The 18,131-nt window shown below is 40.8% G+C and overlaps 1 protein-coding gene across 4 annotated transcripts in view; it reads left to right on the top strand.

Moving 5' to 3' along the window:
- LOC124310082 (mannosyl-oligosaccharide alpha-1,2-mannosidase IA) overlaps positions 1-18,131 on the top strand; it is a 274,724-nt gene that overhangs the window by 212,155 nt on the left and 44,438 nt on the right. The window contains exon 1 of one of the 4 annotated variants that reach the window (XM_046773666.1): positions 8,894-9,646. The exons of the other annotated variants lie outside the window; for them this stretch is intronic. The gene's annotated coding sequence lies outside the window, so the exon portion shown is untranslated. Of the gene's footprint in view, positions 1-8,893; positions 9,647-18,131 lie in introns of those variants that run through there. 4 annotated transcript variants of the gene reach the window in all.

The raw sequence follows: 18,131 nt of genomic DNA, 5'->3' as shown, positions 1-18,131 counted from the left end.
CGGATAACTACTTCACAAGATCTGCGAGTCCGGTTGATCCCTCGACATCGGGATCTTCCACGTCCCCTCACTCAGAGACCAAGTCGGAACACCGCGAAATCGGTGAATGGAGGATGAGGATGTCGGTCGTCGAGGCCGTTAGACAACCTCGAGACTTCTACGTTTTGATAAAATCGAGTTGACGGTACGGGCCCAAACTTACAACGTGCGTGCCCATTTACGAATATGGTAAAAACAGCACTTCGACCCCTGCAAGCATATCTCGACGCCGTTTCAGGGTTGAAACGGATGGCCAAAGACTTCGAGGTCTCTCTACTGAATCGTGGAAAGGACGAGCAACATATTCCTGGACTGTTTTCACTGCCGTTTCTCTAAATAAACCACGTCCGTTCAGCCGCGCTTGGAAAGTCGAAATTCCCAGCTTCGTTGGAAAAAAGATAATGTATCAATAGCTGCCGAGAACGAGTTTTACCGAGGGTAATTTATTCGGGTGTATATCTCCAAGCTGAGACACTCTGTCTTCCAGAGAACTTGGACATGTCGTTGCAAGTAAAGCGGAAGATTTCTAGGTCCGGTATCGATGATATCTCTGAAACCATTTGGGTCAGTCCGACGAGGTTCTCGACGAAATTCAACAGCCCCAACGGTCTTCTTAGTCTTGAGAAAAAACTTTTCGAGAACTGTTAAGAATATTGCAAGTTAGAATGGAAAGGACAGCGTCGAATGATTCCAATTTCGTAGTCGTATGCGTATATTTTTGGCGCTTGCTTCGAAGTAGGTTTCGGAGTTATTGTATCGCATTATGCGAATCTCCCGGTCGTTTCCTATTGCCTCCCAGTCTGAGAGCACCGTTCAGTCCCCGAGGATAAAGGAGAGTCTGGGGCTTTTCGGGGGGTGCTGGATCGCGGAGGAGAGAAGGAGCGGCGTTATTTGGGCAAGGAAAGGCGGTGGTGAATGAATGCACGGACAGGGGTGGAAAGTGGAGTCGGTTTGTAATTCATATTAGCGCCTGAGAGGAGACAAAGCAATCAGGTGGACAGAAGCGAAAGTGAAGGAGAGCCTAGGCGAGGCTTTACCTTCCCCGTCGAATTAAACTTACAGATCTTGGCAAGGGCGAGAAGATAGTGCTCGCCTTAAAAGTGGTTGTGAGCCAGATAAAGAAAAGACGGGTATAAAGGAAGGAAGGAGGGGAAAGGAGGATGAAAATGGAACGTGGGATGAAATGAAAGGAAAATATTGTATTTTTTACGAGACTCTCTTAAATCTCACCAGGGTAACTTCTCTTCTTGAGCTTATACCGAGATCAGAGTTTCTTCAAAGAATTCTGTCCACGAGACACAAAAGAGTTCAGTTTCTTTATTACAACCGAGTTTAACAATGGTTTGCTCGTAACGCGAAATGAAAGAGGCAAAAATGAAAAAAAATAAAAAAAATAACAACGAGTATGCAAATTCCAATTGCAATTAATAATTTCCCCCTCGCTCATCCCGCTGGGACTTTCCTCGTTACTCTTAGGTTTACTTTACCGGTGAGTACGAAATAATATCGCTCGAAAAATTCTTCCTCTCCATGGTCTCAGGCATCGCGAGAAATACGACAGTCGTTCCCCTCAATTCGCAGCTCCTCGTCGTTCCACAGAGACCGACATTTTCTCCTTTGCCAGGTGATTCTAAGGCACCTGCATCGCGTGCCTGGCTGTTCAGTGACCGCCGTAAAACGTGACTTCAGTTTTATCACGAAGCAAATCAGTTCGCGGTAACAGTTTGCGGATTTTTAAACCTCGCGAACTCGCAGCCTTTTCGTCGAACCCGACACCCTAACCGACATCACGATTATTGCTTCGGGATGCAACGACAAACTCCAGGGAGAAAAACACTGTGAAAGATCGGTCGCAACAATGGCGTGCTCCTAATTGCAGGTTGGAAAGAAAACGTCTGCTCTCGAGTCTTGACCGACGTTTGCTGTGTGCGATATGCGCACAATATTGTCAGTGTAACTTTACGTGTCCGTGCTCACCTGGAACAAGGATGGAAAACGCACCATTGTCTCACGTAAAAACCGCTCTGGGACCTCGCCGCAATTATCATTTCGATGGAACAAAGACTTCCTTAGTCGTCGTCGACGTCGGCCATCATGGGATGTACCTGGCCATAGGTTTCACCCTCTTTTCCACCCTCACTCGTACAACAATCGCTCTCGACAACAGTTGCCATGTTTTACTACCTCAAACTCTCTCTCTGACTTCGTCGTGTAAACTGTTACACTTTGCAAAAGTAACATTGTACCTACGCAGTTTTTTTTTTCTCCTTCCTCGTTCCGTCTCCGTGTATCCTTTCTGCTCTCTCCGCCCCGTTGCACCTCGTTTCATTAATTATGATCACACGGTTGAGAGAAATAACTTTCTGAAATTTCCTCTGGTTGTATATTCGTCGTTTGAAATAACGTTCAACCGATCGAAAGCGTGAAAGACTCGGGCTGATATTCTACGCAATCCGCTTCTTCGTACATCTGAGTCCATAAAAAATCATTTCGCTATGCCAAGTCCCTCTTGCCGCAGTTTTCCATCATAAATTCGGTATAATTAGCAGGCGTTACAGTATATCGAGTAGTTACTATATTCAGTCTCAGGAAACTCAGGAAACCAGTCATTCTTTGACACCAAAGACAAGGTGTGCAATAGGGGAAAAAACAAAAAAACAAAAAAAAAAAAAATAACGCCTGAGGTTTTCGCGATTTCAAAAATTCAGTATTCGGGATGAGATTCACTAGTTGATTGGGTGGGGGTAAGAAACCAGAAAAACCGGATATCAGAATTGCCAGAATTTCGAATTTAATAAACTCGAATAACAAATATGAGATAACAGATACTATCAGGAATTTTAACTCCCGAATGGTGCCCAATAAAAAGCTGCAGCTTACCTGAAATGTATTTAGTAGACGGCTCTGTTATCCGAACCCACTTACTTCGGAAAACGTTAATTCCAGAATTCAGATATGCAGAATTTAATAATGTATAGAGTCAATATTCGGGAGAATGAATTTGTAGAGAGTTTCATATTCTCAAATGTGGAAATATTACAAAAATGAAGTTGGAACTTCATTGTCTAGAAACGGCGGAAAACAGATGTCTCCAGAATGTAGAAGGGTCATTGTTCAGAATCGTACAATTCAGAAAGATCAGTATTCCGAAAGTAACCGTATAGATGGCTTGCCACCAGAATTTCACATTCCGAGTCTATCCAGCTAATCTATTTTGACTTGTAAAATGTTTTATATACGGAATCAAACAAAATCTGCAATATTTTTATCTCAATAAAAGATTGAATACGACTTTTGGTATCATGAACTTGTATTTCTTGGCTTCTAATATGATATGAGTTACTGACTCTTCCGATGTATTGGAATTCTTCATTCTGACGATTTTGATATACCGCAATTCTATATTCCGAGCCTTCTATGAGATTACTACTCGGAGTTCTAACCATTCCGTTTCTTGATCCTTCGCATTTATGAATTCGAATAGATGAAAATTCTACTTTACGATCCATCCGACGGTCATTTATTTGCGTTTGCGAGCAATCGCATTTGCCTCATTCCGTTAACGGCCTTTCGGAATTTTCACCGGTTGTGCATTTCAAATTCTATAACTTCAAATTTCGATACTTTTACATTCTATTTCCATTATTTCTGGCTTAATAAAGCTTTACCACTTTGTTCTTTCGTGATCGTGAGTTTTCGATATATACATGTTCGGAATACCGACCATTCTGATTTTGGCTTCTTCTGATTTTTTATCCGCACCCGAGTTGATTGTCACCCGCATCGGAGTTCGGTAGCAGACAAAATGCTCACTCCAACCGGGGGCGAACACAGTGCTGGACCACCGCAACGGTCAACTAGTACAGTTGTTTACGACACGAAATCCGGCACATACCGTCTCTAAAAACGGTCGGGGCTTTTCGGCGTCGCGTTGCGGGCTGGTCGCCGTTCGCCCAAAGAAACGCACCGAGATCACGCCTCGGTTAGATTTATATTAGTTGGTGTAACATTCGTCGAGGACCGCTCGCTTTTGTTTCGCTCCCGGGGTCCTTTGTTGCCCCCCAGCAGTTCCGACGACTTTTTTCTAAAGGGGCAGAAAATTTGTGTCGCCTATCGCCATTCCTCCACCTTCCCTTTCCTGCTTTCAACTCTTTGTCGCCAACCTTAATTCGCAATCCTTACTCCGACGTTTCGACTTTCTTGCCTCCGTGGAATCTCCTAAACGCCTGCGATCGCCTCTTCGCCAATTTTTCCAGGCACGCTGTTGTACTCCTACCCGATTCCTCGCCCTGAAACTCAGCGGGGTGACTTTCGAAATATTCAAAACACATCCAGCCACGACAGTGGAAACCTTTATTTTATATATCGATTATATTTCCGGAGATTCGATGCATTCGTGAAACAAATTACTTACAACAGAATCCCAACCGAGGGAAATTTACCGTCGTACTTACTATGTGCTACACAACTGGTTTCATTTTTTTTTCTTTTTTTTTTCAATAATCGCTACGTACAATTCTCGGCACTAAATGAAAATAATTCTTGCAGCTCTAAACGGGAAATCTGGTACGACTTACCATTCATTTTGATTATGGTTACTCTTACTGTATATTCTTCTAACTGTTACGATGATTCGATGTCGATGCAACAATTATTTGTTTATTTAACTGAGGAAATTTTACAAACCTTAGCAAGTAGACTTGATGTTGCGATAATCAGAAAATGTAATATAGACAATTATAATTACACTAAATAGTTACGTTATAAACCACATTTTCGTGCGATTCTAACGATATTTAAATGTTCGTTGCGACCTTACCCATTATACCGGATTTTTGTAGTAACTAAACATTATAAAGCTATTCAATCATCGAATCCAGCCGAAAATATTGTATACCTTGGCTATTGACTGAGCGAATTGGAAAAAAGCGTGTCGCAGTTTTGAGGAGAGTGAAATGGATGACCAAGTCAGTCAAATGAAGGGATTTTTATTTCGCCGACCGAATAAGAAAGGAGAATTCGAACATTGCTTTGCGTATTCCAACGTATTTCCGAGCCTGAAATATGGGAGACTTGACGATCCGTTTCTCGAGCTGATCCCTCGACGCTGCAGCCTTTTTCGCGTCTCGGTTTCATGCAGCGGGGAGAAGGAACGACGTGTACATGCGATAACGTTTTTTTCCGGGAGAGTACAGGAGTGGCACGTTCGTTTTACATGCAAATTGGACAGAGTGTTAGCGGAGAGCTGAGAGCCGATTCGAATTGATCGATGTAGCGGCACCCCGTTGTACGCGAGGTTGGTGTGTCTCCGTGCAATCGCGGTAATTGTTACGTTGAGCCCCGCGCGTGAGCTTTCGTGAGCCGCAGAGCTTTTTCGAGTAGGAGGAGTTAAAAAGGCGGAAACAAACGTTGCGTTTCCAGACGCAAGCCTCCCCTCCTCATTTTGCCTTTATGAAGATATAAACGGCCTAGCGTGCACTGTGCATAATTATTAGATCAAACTTTAGCGTTACGTGTTAACTAGATTTTGACGCAGCTCACGATCGCTACGTCAGATGTTAGCCCTCCGCTACATGCGAGGGTTACACGGCTGCTTTCGAAAATTATTCTTCCATCGTACGGCTTCCCCGACGCTTCCTCCGAACGCGAGAATTTTTAAGCTTGACACTCTTGTATCTTGCTTTCAGCTCGGTTATACAGTAGCTGCAACACTCCGTTTTTGTCTCTGCGAGACTAGAGTGGTCGACACGACGGGGATTCACTTGTTGAAATCGCGAACCACTTTGGAAAGTAGTAACTTCAAAATCGCTTGAAATCACTTGAAATCCCTTGAAATCCTTTGAAACTGTTTGAAATCGCAAAACACTTTGGAAAGTAATCACTTTAAAATCGCTTGAAATCATTTGAAATCGTTTAAAATCGTATGAGGTCCCTTGAAATCGTTTGATATCGCATGAAATTGCGTGAAATCGCCAAACACTTTGGAAAGTAATCACTTCAAAATCGCTTGAAATCACTTGAAATCAGTTTAATTCGTTTAAAATCGTATGAGATCGCATGAAATGGCATGGTTTTTCACTTGTTGAAATCACAAACGACTTTGGACATTAGTCACTTTAAAGTCGCTTGAATTTACTTAAAATCGCTTGAAGTGACTTGAAATCATTGAAATCATTTGCCACCCGATCCATGTATGAATACCCCTTCGGGTTGAGAATAACGAGGTTCCGGCCACGATTAAAATAGACAGAATCAAACAGCTAGATTTCATGCTTGTATGATTAGCTACTCAGAGTGAATCCGTTAAATTTTTTCAAAATGTATTAATTTCACGGGATTGTCTTGCCTTAAACGACACGCAGAGTGTTCACATCCAAGCGCGAAAATCGAGAAATCAACCCTTTCATGCAAGACAATTTAAGGCGATGACAGCATAAACGCCGTGGCGTGCAATGGGATACGGCTGACTATTGGATCAAACTTTTACGCTGTGGGTTAACTAGATTTTGACGAGCTTACGCTCGCAGTGTTCCGAGGCTTCAGGTCAAAATCCTGGTAAATTGTTCAATTAGCGGTGTCAGCGGAATTTCCCAACCGCTGATGCATCTTAGAACGATTAATCGCCCAGCTGCGTATCAATCAGTTTCAACTGTGCATTAGGATTCTGAATATTATTTCACGTTCCTGTTTTCTTTAATGTCTGTATCGCTCTATGTTCAATTCACTGGAATAAAAATTGAACGAAACCAAGCGGCTTCCGTGAACAGTTCTGAAATCGAACGACGCTGTAAAAATGCATCTGCTCAATGCAGCTGTCGTTTGACATTTTTAATGAAATTCCCTCGATCCTGAGCACAGACGATCAGTCAAAGGACGCTTATACTGTCAAAAGAGACAAAGTTGATGAAACCAAGTTTCTAAAACTTGGCCCAAGGTTAATGAAGTTTATTTTGATTCGAAGCATTACACATCTCTCAACACCTTGACTGTGTGCGACACACATAAGGTGAGTGTCCCAGTTATTTACCTTTTTTCATTGCATCTGTTTGATAGTTAGTTTTCAAATTACCAAAAATTAAATTTGTGCCGTCAATTTATAATTTTGAAAAATGTAAGGTTTAATAATTGGGTCTAACGTGTCAATAAGTGGTACCCTTACCTTATGTGTAGAAAAAAGTCATGACACATGTTTGGGCATTTGAAGGAAAACAAGTTTCTACTACATCGATCTAACTGTTGTTTGGTTATTCATAGTTTTTGAGACCGCTGAATCCGAATCTGAAATCAGATTTCAACACTTCAAAATGGCGGATGCAAATTCGAAAAGTAGTTGGATTTCGACAAACATTTGTATCTTCAGAATTTTGTCCTTGCGAATTTCGAATTCGAGACCTGATTTGAAGGATTTGAATCTCGGTTCCATTCTGACGGATCAAAATGTAGCAAACCGTTAATGGCAAAATATTATCCATAATAAAACATGTGAAAGAAATTTTTTTTCGTTTTATATCCCGCTTTATGCCGAACCCAAAGTCACAAATCAAGGACGTGGTGCTTGTTGACTCCGATTTTGTATTTTTTTGTACCATTTGTATTTTTGAATTTTTTCTTGTACTTCTCGTATTTAAAATGATTTTTTTTTTTTATCACAATTTGTCTATAATCATTATTATTTTTTTTTATTACCGTATACACACAACATAAAATGGTTACTTTTGACAAAATCAAACTATTTTTTGAATTTGCATTGCCACCATGTTGAATCCACCATTTTGAATTTTGGAAATCTGATCTCACATTTGAATGCACCAACCTCGAAAACCGCATTACTGAAATCATACGGTGAATCTATCAGAATTTTTCTCTGACACAAAAGTGGCACGAAAGTTTCACTTACGCCACACTTCTAAAGGGTTGAGGTAGTCAATAAAAACGTGGGTGGCTAAACACGTAAAGTTAAATGTGATAAGTCAGAAAAAATTTTTCATCGACATCTAACCGTCAATTATTAGACGCCGAGTGATTAAATGCAACGAAAAATTAGTTTGTCACAAGAGTACCCGTCGAACGACGCAAAATATCTTGCATACAATCGAAATCTTGATCCACACAGGCACCCTGAAATCATAAAAATATAACTATAACTGATCTTCACACGTTTAGCTAGCAATGTATCAATTTCCACAATTTCCCAACAGTCAATTTATTCAGCGATTAGAATTAAATCCCTTAAATTCTTCTACCGGTCTGAACCTATCAACACGAATTTCTCGCGTGTAGAAATTAGCAAGACTTTTCTTCATCCCTACGAGTCATATCGTGAAAAGCAACCCGGAATGTCCTCGACCCAGCAAGACACGGGATAGCACGATGAGTAAAACGTGACGCCGACGAATCGTCGAGTAAATCACAGTTCTCGTTTTAACACCGTGAAAGAATAAGGTTGAGAACCGGCGATGGGATACAGTTAGTCAGACCGAAGTCCCCTGCAACTGTCCCAAGACGAGAGAAGCGAGGCCTCCGTAGGAGCCTCAGCAGCTGACGCAGAGGTACCATGGTCCCAGGTACGACGACGTCAGGCCCCATGCATCAGCCATCGAAGCCCGTGAGGCCCCCTTCAGGCCCATGCAGAGCGTAGTCCAAGCGGCGCGACACCGGCGGCGGTCGTACGACCAGTTCAATTTCAGTTTGCAGCCGCGAGTGCCTCGTCTCCCCCTCCCCCTCCTCCTCCTCCTCCTCCCCCGCCCCTTCCCTATCGGCACTCCCCCTCCCTTGACGTCGCCGTCGCGGCGCTTGCCCTCAGTACTACGCCGGACGTCGCAGCGTGAGCAGGTGCCGTCTTAAAAGCTCCGCAGAGGTTCGCGCGCTGTACGTTTATTTTTTTTTTCCCCCTCCTCGTGAAAAAGACGGAGAAAAAATAAAGAGCCGGAATACCAGGCCACAACTGTGATCCGGTTTTACAACCCTTTTTCACCCCTCGTGATCGGCAATTTTGGTTCTTTTATCTCAGGTGTCGAGATTCTTTGTTTCGTTACTTGTACGTTCTACATTCCTGACTCGCTAAAAGCGTTTTTGTACGTTGCAAGGATTGTGCTCCGCTTGCGCGGAGGGAAAAATTCACCGGTAACAGTGTCGGATGTGTTTTTCAGGACTTTTCAATCCCCCACCTTCCTATTTTAAAAGGCTGCAATAGTGACCGTGGTTTCTGTTCATAGTGAAACTGGTATTTTTTTAGTGACTCGTGCTACTTTCGCCCTGTGGCCTCGAAGGCACTTACGAGTAGAGTTCTCACGCGAATTATATACGGATCCACTTCCTGGTACCGGTCAATCACAGGGATAAACGATCAGACGCGTGGCTGGTTCATCGCCGTAGAGAAAACTACCGATTTGGCAGTCTGACAGGGATCCCTCCTGATCCTGAGGCGAGAGGAAGTATCCTGAAAAAAATTGGTAAACAGAAAACAGCGGTTCCCGATCTACGGACATTCCGAAACTACAGTCGTTGAAAATTTCCTACAGTGGAGAAAAATACAGCTGCGAAGATATCGCCATTCGACCACACACTCTGTGATAAAATTGTGATAACACATGCCGGACATTCATTGGTTCGTATTTAAAGCTTATCGCTAACTCTTTTACCTCGGAGAACGTGAATCGAATGCATACATGTGTCCACGATGTGAATGATAGGAAAGTTTCGAGATCATCGCCGTACAGACAATCGCTGCAAAGGGGATAAATCAAAGAAATTGAGAGAAGCTTAACGAGTAGTATGGTCGGCGTCACGTGACAACGTCGATCTTGAAACGTGTCGTTTAAGTTCGTGCCTATGCCAATTACTCGTTTACTTAACTGTGCTTCGCTTAGCTCACTCATCGCGCACACGACACTCAAAGTCTCCTGGTTGCATGAACCGAGACACGTGGCGAATCTCGAACAGCTGTTAAAACCCTGATTTCGTAACATGCCGGAGTTAGTAACGTTACTGTGACGAGTCATGTTGAGGGAGAACTGTTATTTCGCGATTCTAGATTATCTGGAATTCAGCAAACCGTAACGAAATGAGACACACTTGTATTTTAAAATCTAGGTTTCTTCAAAGACATTGGAAAGTTGAAAATTGTGAATTTCATTGCTTCGTTTTGTTACGATAACGTTAACAACTTTAATCTCGTGATTTTGTCACGTGTCGTTACTCCAACGCTACGTTTTCGCGACTTTTATTTTTACCATATTGATAACGCGAAAAATTTTAAACCAGTTAAAATCCAGCGTTATCGCATCGTTGTCGCAGTGATAATTGCAGTCTGGAATCGAGTGGATCTTTTATTTGTGGCCCTGCTTATGAATGTAATCTCAAAATTGCAAATGAATTTTCATTCCGTTGTCTCGTGCCGCGAATTTTGCGGTCTGGTTGAGAATTTGCCGAATCGTGAGGTTGAAGTTAATTACGTTGCTACGCTGACATATGTTTGGGAAAAAATCTTTACATGATTTGAGGTTCAGGTAACAAAAATGTATCGAGTAATTTAAAAAGCACTGGAATCATTGGAAGTTTGTGGAATCTGAAGAAAATTGCATAATAAAGATAATTAGAAATAAATTGAAGCAACTGGGAACTTTCTTCATACTTCGAGATTTTAATAATTATTTAACAATTGTACAGAAGGTCAAATTTTTTGACAGATTTTTAGGAGAGCAAAGCAGCCATTCTCAAACTTGGTTTCTACCACATTCGATAAATAAATTTTTTTCCTGCAGATCACTTAAGTTTAATTTTTAACCTATTTCATTAAATTTTATATTCATAACAGTGGCCTTTTAGATTTCACAAAAAAAAAAAACATTATATATTCTTAAGAAAAAGAAACGAAGCAACTAATCGTCCAAAAATTTACTATGAATTTTTTACTGAAAATTTATCCACAGTTAAACAGAGCTACTGTTTTCTCTGATTTGAATGTATTCATATATTCAATTTTCAAGTAAACAAAAAATGTGTATCTTGCTAAATTGAGCTCTGCCCGCATCATAAACAGCTGCCGAATTTTGTTCAGCAGTTTTTGTTTCTTCTATCGACACGAGTTTTTTTTTATGGAAAAACCGTGCGATTACAATTTGGACATACGGAAGACACGAACCTTGAACTAATTGATTGCTCCCAGGCTAATTGTTTCTATTTATTATATAACGAAACGTGTAATCTCTTTCACTGCCCAATTCCGGGTTAAACTAAACTCAATATTTTTTTCAACGATAATTTTAGTTTCATGTTACGCCATTTATGCTGGCTTGTTTTGATCTTATCAATTTTTCTGCGTCTGATTAAGTGGGCGGAAAATCGAGGGTAAGCCTTTCAGTATTTACATCGCGTGTAATAAATCACTGTAAAACTGTCTCTTTGGGATTCATGTCACACACACCGAGTCTCTGAAACTTGATAAATCCACCCTTCGATTACTTTGAGAAACTTTATTCCCCCATGAGTCGATTCGTCGGTACTGTTTCACCCATCGGCGACTCGCCAATGTTCAAAACTTCATTCGGACGAAGACAGTGAAGTTTTTCATTACCTTCACTTTTGTCTGCTGCTCTAACTTTCTCAGCACTTTAATTCTTGAGCTGAATCTTGTTTCATTTGAGAATATTATTTTGCTACATTATCCCACGATATAAGGTCACCAACAAGTGTGTTGATTCAGCTTGCCTTCTTTTTCGTATCTCGTTTCTCTGGCCATAAACACGTGACGTTGTTCTCAGTTTATCGCTGGCTACTTTCGTGCTATGAATATCGTACATTCAAGTGTGCTGTGGAATTGACACACTTATATATTAATGATCACATCGCGCTGTGGCGAGTTGCTTTTGTGTGACGTTTACGAGTGCATATTAGCGCACATACGAGATACGAAAATTATAAATGGGGATCGGTTCACCGAACCTGAAATAAAGTGCAACTGAGTCTTTGGTCAACAGTGGAAAATTCCTCACGCAATTCGTTTGACACATGTAGCCGTGACACGCGTTTTTTGGAAGTTGAATTCTGTACGTTGGATCGAAGATAAAAGTTTATGCAATGTATGATTCGTTACGACATTCGGGCCAGAAACCTTAAAACTGGTAATTTCGATGTTCTATTTCATCGCTGCGATGTAGACGTTCCCGATTTCGAGGGTAAAAAATAAAAATAACTATGTTAACGACTGCAAAAATCAGGCTTCAATTCCCATAATGCATTGTCTGTACGGTGTTGCCATTTTGAACAATGATCGTAAAAAGCTGATTTGATCCGATTATAATTTTCCTGCCGATGATAACTTTGCGATACTCAAGTGTGCATGCACGTCGATTTTTATCCCATAAAACCGCGATGCGAATTGTCGAAACTCGAAATCCGCAAGCTCGATCGATTGTTTGAAAAATTTTATATACTGAAAACAGACGAAAAATTCAACGCATGTTGATCCAAAACGGATCGATGAAACTGTGATTTAACACGTCATGCACATTTGACTGTTACATATTATACATATTATAATGATGTTTCATCGAATTACGAATGAATGTTAGAAACCAATTTGGGCCCATTTTAATGCCACAATTTCGTTAAACCTAATACCTGCTCGTTACCTTATCTTCTACTACCGAGTTCATTATCGTCGTTATTCACGTGACCCTTTTCACTTCTAATCTCGATGCGTCGCCATAGACGAAATGCTTGGAAGTGATTAAAAATAAAAACATACCTACGATTTTTTGTTTACGGTATTTCACCGACACTGTTGTCTCAAACAAATTTTTGAGCGGAAATCGCGAACTACATTTTGTTAAAATATCGCGATGAGTTATATAAATAAGCGCGTGAAACTTGTCTCAGTAATTTTCATTCAACTTTTATGTGAAATATTTTCAACCATTCAAAAACGTACGATTTGCGATGCCGTCGTCAGAGCGTTAATTCGAACGATAAATTACAAAATCGTAGGTATGTACGTATGATCCCAGAATTTCGTCTGGAAAAATATTGAATTCCACGATCTGACTTCGTCGAACAGCGTCGCAGAGTTGATTACACAGTTGAAATAACCGTCGTGTCGATGTAGCCATAAGGTACGTTAATCGAAACGGCCTACTTTATCGAACTTCATACGACGACGGAATTATACGTAATCATACAATATCAATGAAACGTTGACTGTCCATCAATCAAGCCAGTGACGTGTCAGGAAACTGCAATATCTACATACACATACGTACTTTTACCCTCTTACTCGAAGCTGGCTTTATGTATAAATTCATATCGCCATCCACTCGTGACTTTGCAGCAGCTGCACTTCCTATGCGTGTAATCGCGTGCAGCGAGAACATTGCACCGCGTTTCTTCTCCGCACGATGAAGGAAAGTAGCCTCGAAGTTGAGAGGCTCTTTTTGTTACGTTCTGAAAATGTAGCTTAATAATTGCAGTATCCTCCAGAATAACTAGGAATAGAGTGCAACCCGTAATTCAAGTGAATGGGTGGTGAGATAAAGAAAACTAGTTAAAGAAATCACTGATCTAACGGAGGCCGATAAAAAATTACTGACATTGTCATTGAATGCGGGTCGTTTAACACGCTGTAATCGACCTGTTTATTGCTTTTATAGTGCACTCAAGGAGACGCTGACGACGCTTGTTCGAAATTGAATCGTTCATTTTTGAAACCCGATTCCGAAGGCTTAAAACGAGAATATCGTTGTACTGACGCGCTATCGGAGTAGGATGAATAAACGGAGTGAAAGACGCGTGCTAAAAGAATCGAGGTACCAAGAAAAACGCGGGTAATTCAAAATCGAGATTCAAGCTGCCATGCAGCGCGTAATTTCCGAGGACTTTGACGGGATATCGATTCGGGCAGCGAACGCTATCGCAGTATACCGGCGAAGAAGAAGAAGAAAAAGAGGAAGGAGAAGGAGAAAGGGCCGATAACGCTTATCCGCTTATCTAATTTTCGGGTTATGGTAAAGCTAACGCGAGCCTCGTGCCTGGACTCGGAAAAGAGCCACGCGAGCTTCGGCTGCTGCTTCAGGCTGTAACGCCGAACCGAAGTCGTTCGTTCTCCAGGAAGTGACAGCCCCATGCCCGGTTACTGCGTCGTTATCTTGAGAAAAATTTCTCCCTTGGCTTGAAGATAAAATTCGTATTTTTTCCTACCTTCCTTCCCCCTCCGTTTCGTTTAGTTTAGCTTCGTTTCGTTTCGTTTCGTTTCGTTTCCAAGTCACAATCTCAACGCTAAGATCCAGTGGCTCGGAATCAATAACCGAATTCAATTCTGATAAGGTTTATCAGAGAATCGAGCTCGTAATCGGTATGGGGAAAAATGTTGAAAGGCATCGATTTTTTCTTGCAATAGTTCAGTGACCGATAATGTGAGATGATTCTGGATTTAAAGTTGGAGAAGGAATAACGGTTTGCTAAAGAATATCTTCAACGATTTTATTTGCGTCAATGATAGCGTACATGAGCGAAATACCATCCCTGCTATCTAGTAGAAATGAATTCGAGCAAATTCTAATTGCGCAAGCTAAGATATCTATCACTTGAGGAAGGTTTCATAATTAGAACTTTCGAAATAATCAAATTCTGGTATTCTCATCGTCCGATTCTCTTTTTCGGCTCATATATTCACCGCAAAGATCTTCAGAAATCGCCCGAATGCTAATTTTACGAACAGTTGTTCACAAAGCACGAAATCGAGGTTAGGGTCGCGTGATGTCAGATTGGTCCGCAACAGCGCATGCGCTGAGTACGGAAAATACCATTTTCAACTCCTAGGACTGAGAATTGATCTTTTCAGTACTCCGCGCATGCGCATTCGCAGACTCGTTGAACCGTAACAGAAACTGATACTTTGTGTACGGAAATACGCGTGGAAAAATGCGTAAAACATGCTCGCGTTGCGCGAAAATGTTTTCTTTTCTTTTTATTTTTTCCATGTGAGACGGACATCCTTTCAACCTTGCAATCCAACACAATATTTACTTCCGTCTTGCCGCTTCGATATCATTTCTTCCTGGTTATTTCGTTTGAACATTGTTTCAATAACCAAATATTTATTCATCTGACGCATCATTTACGCAGCTGACGCGTCGGACGCTTTCTCACATTCTTATTCTTTTTCTCTACCCGCGCATCCACCGATTATTATTACGCCGATTTCGCGTATCCGATGCACAACGAATCGATTCGAACAATTTAACCAATTCGAACTTGTGGTAGCTGGGATTTTTGTTATTCTGTGTTGCTTTTATCCCCATTCTGATGGGCTTGGATTTCGATACCGTCCGCACGATTTTCGATACCGTATTGACGTCAGCAGAACGAGATTTATTCGAGGTGCGCCCGATGGCATTGTGCTGACTTAGCTAAATACGAATACAAATACCTACCGATTTTTGTCTCCTTTCTATACTCGCGTAGTCCAACGGACGTCGATACGCAACGATACTTCCTATTTCACCTAGATTCCGGCTGCAGCATCTATTATTTCCGTAATTACAGTTCACATTGAAAGAACACATTTTGGATTTTAAATGTCGGTGTCGACTAATTATTTTGACTCCCCTCCACGAGTGTAGATTTGAAAAATTCTATTTTTACCAATTTGACAAGCTACTTCCGAATATTAAAAAAGTAATCGTTAGATGAGGGTAAAATTTTTATTATCAAAATCCTATAATAACAGAACCTTACGTTTTCATTTATAATTAGTTGAAGAATGTGGGATAAAGAAAAAGCGACAGTACTGCGATCGTAATCACGATTCTTTTTACAACTTAAATTATTACTCTGAAAATAATCTAAAGAGAAATATTCGGCGAGATACAAGGTTTTATTTATTTCGTATCGATGCAGCAGGATATATAGATTTGGAAGTTGGAGTCTTTCTCAAAGCTCCGAAGATGACGTCTTGGCAGCTTCTTGATCGCGGACACTTTGGAAGTAATCGCGTAAGGCGAACTGCGCAGCTTGTACGAAACGCGTATATACATATGGTAGATATATATATATATATATAATATAATACGCCTCTTTTATGAAAGCGTCGTTTCATGCAAATCAAAGAGGCCTCTTTTGCCCCCGGCCGATTTATGGTTATTCTACCAAACGGACGCTAGCAATCTATAACGCCCTGACGCCCCTGAATTCTTCCGGCCGACTCCCTGACAGTGTTTTTTATCTCTTGTTTTTTCTCAATTTCTTTTCTTTTTTTCCCCGTCCTCCTCCTCCTCCTCATCCCTTTTCTTTTTTTTTCACATTTTCTTTTTACTTCCTCCTTTTCTCTCAAACCCCAGGGACTGCAACATAGCAAATCATATTTACGACCCTTACGATTGTGCGATAAACGCTTTTAAGATGTACGATTTAACCGATTTTATATCGCTCGATGTATATTTCCATTAATTGCACTTTCTTGTTCTCGACTGGTTGTATGTTTTGTGCCTAAAATCACTTCGACGGGATTTTGAAAAATCTTAACTTTATCCCGAAATTATCAGCTTCGCTTTGAAAAAATAAAAAAATTAATACTTTTTCTTTTGATTACAAATACCGCCGGCTCTGAGGGAAAAAATTCCAGTTAAAGGTCCAAAATTTTACTGGAAAATAATTTAGCCCCCTAAAGGTAATAATTTCCTGTGAAATATCAACAAATCAAAAGATTTGTCTCGATTCGATTCAAGTCATGCGCGTTACGAATGTTTTTGACGCTTTGTTGCAATCTGCATTAGGTATAATTTGAAGAAAAAAATTGTCCAAACTGTGTCTTCGCATCATCTTCATCTCGATTTTTTATTTTTTTTTATTTCTCTCGCAATTTCGCTAACTCATATATCCATGGAGACGGGTAATTTTTGCTGATAGGGGCAAGAGGGGAAGAGAATGTCTTCTTCGTGCATAACGTATAACACTCTTTTTGCTGGTCCAGCGAATCTTTTTATTATATCTCGAGACGGTATAACGTTGATTTTTATCACAATATTTCACTTTTATTATGTTCTCCCCTAATTCGCCACCGCCACGGACATTGAGATTATACCGCGATCCTCTATACAGTGGCCCGTTTCTCGGCTGTTGAGCCGTCCGAAGAACAAAACTGATAAGCCTTCGAATGACGTAGAAATCTTTTATTCATGGTGCGTTCGACAGTCGACGTCGCGTCTCGTCTCGTCTCGTAGACGCCGTGAGGGGTGTATAAGTCTGAATTTAGTCTGGTAACGCGATCCACAAAATACTGTCCCTCCTCCTCGTCATTCTCCTTTTCTCTCGAACGAATCCCCGGCTTGACTCGATATCCAAATGACGTTGGCATTTCCTTTCTCGCAAGCTTCCTGATTAATTATTCAATTTTATCACATTGCCCAGAAAAGAGAGGCGAGCAGCGCTGTGTTGTATGTAACATTGAAAAGAGAGAATAAAAATCTCGCTCCAGGTGTCGGTATGGATAATTTTTTATTATACGTACTGGTTTACTTATCAAATTTATTTGATTTTTATGTTTTTTTTTTTTCTTTTTTTCTGTCTTTGTCTTTGTTCTCTCGCGTCTCCTGTTTCTTTGGATGCAACATTATCCATCGGATGCAGATTTCGTGAATACACACGGTTTTGTTTTCTATCCCTAATTCATTCAGCCTCCCCCGTGTTGTTCGTCGTTACTTACTCGAGATGACGTAGAGGACTGAAAATTCACCCGAAACGAGGGTGAATTCGATTTACATGAGAATTGGCTTGCGAGCAATTTTTTGATCGCCGAGTTCAAAGTCCCTTCCGTGAAATTACTAAATCATCGTAGCGGGCTGGTGTGATGAAAAATGAAAAATAAAAAATAAAAAAGAATGAGAAATTAAATACCTACCTTTACTCGATCCAGCATCGTAATACTCAAATTATAATTGCTGGGTAGTATCGGCAAGAAAATAATACAAAAACAATTTAAATCGCGTTTGAAATGATTATTTATTTAAAAGAGTTTTCAATTTCAATATCTCACGGTTCAAATCAATGACTCAATAGTGCCAACATATTTTGCTGTCTAATGTATAAAAATAATTCAA

This window comes from Neodiprion virginianus, chromosome 1 (genome assembly GCF_021901495.1).
Source record: "Neodiprion virginianus isolate iyNeoVirg1 chromosome 1, iyNeoVirg1.1, whole genome shotgun sequence".
NCBI classification, from domain to species: domain Eukaryota; kingdom Metazoa; phylum Arthropoda; class Insecta; order Hymenoptera; family Diprionidae; genus Neodiprion; species Neodiprion virginianus.
Note: the sequence above shows the minus strand (reverse complement) of the source record. Positions and strands in the feature narration are given on the sequence as shown.